This window comes from Rattus rattus, chromosome 2 (genome assembly GCF_011064425.1).
Source record: "Rattus rattus isolate New Zealand chromosome 2, Rrattus_CSIRO_v1, whole genome shotgun sequence".
Taxonomy (NCBI): Eukaryota; Metazoa; Chordata; class Mammalia; order Rodentia; family Muridae; genus Rattus; species Rattus rattus.
The window spans coordinates 138,673,768-138,674,752 of NC_046155.1; positions in this window are offsets into that span (position 1 = coordinate 138,673,768).

The window sequence follows — 985 nt, forward strand, 5'->3', positions numbered from 1 at the left end:
TGGGACCTAAGACCTTACAAATTTGTCACTCATCTTACAGCCTGTCCAGGGTTTTCACTGAGCCTAAGGGTAAACTGAAGGATTGTTTGAAGACTAAAAATGTTGCTATGTTTTTACAGCATCTATAAGGCAATTACCATATTATTATATATTCTGAAATTTTTCCTTTTCTCTTTCTAGCCCAAAACGTTAGGCAGGTCCTTGCACTTGGGCAAGATCACTCCTCGCGGTTCTCATTGGTCCTTAAGAACTTTGACAAACTTTTTTTGAGGCCTTCCCTGTTCTCCGAATTTTTACTGTGGCCTGTAATATTCTACAGTCACTAAAGTTTACGGTTGTCTCCAGGTTCTACCTGGGTGTAGGATACTTGATTATGTTACATAGAAAATCTAATTGTCAGCAAATTATAAAAGCTAAAACAGATACTGCATATTCTCGAATGCAGGTTAGGTGTTCCCCTATAGCCTGTGTTAATTAGAATGCTTGAAAATGGAATGTTCCCACCTATTTTAAGGCAAATTGCTTGGAAGAGGTCTTCTTTTCCTCTTTTGTGGCCAGAGGCAAAGTCAGCAGAATGGTATGACTGGCTTGGCTTGGAGCCCCTCTAATCAGTATAGTGACATTGTTCACCTAGCAGATGTTGTGGAAGAAGACCTGGAGATTCTCTCTATAGCAACTGGACTTCGATAGATCGCTCTATGTCGCTCTGTATCTCTCTGAGTCTTAACCTGTCTCTCTCTGTCTTTCTCTATGTTTCTTTCCTTTTCTGTTTTTGTCTCTTTTTCTCTCTGGCTTTAAAGAGTCTTTACAGAAGGAGCTCCAAGTAAGCAATAGAATGCTGGCTTACATCTGTCAAGATGTTAACCATCCACCAGAGGTATTAAAAAAAGAATGGTTAAGGGGGAAGGACATGGGGGGAAGTGGACCTGTTTATGAGTAGATCTTTGGGGCGATTCCAATCTTTGTTGTGGGGATACCAGCAGTT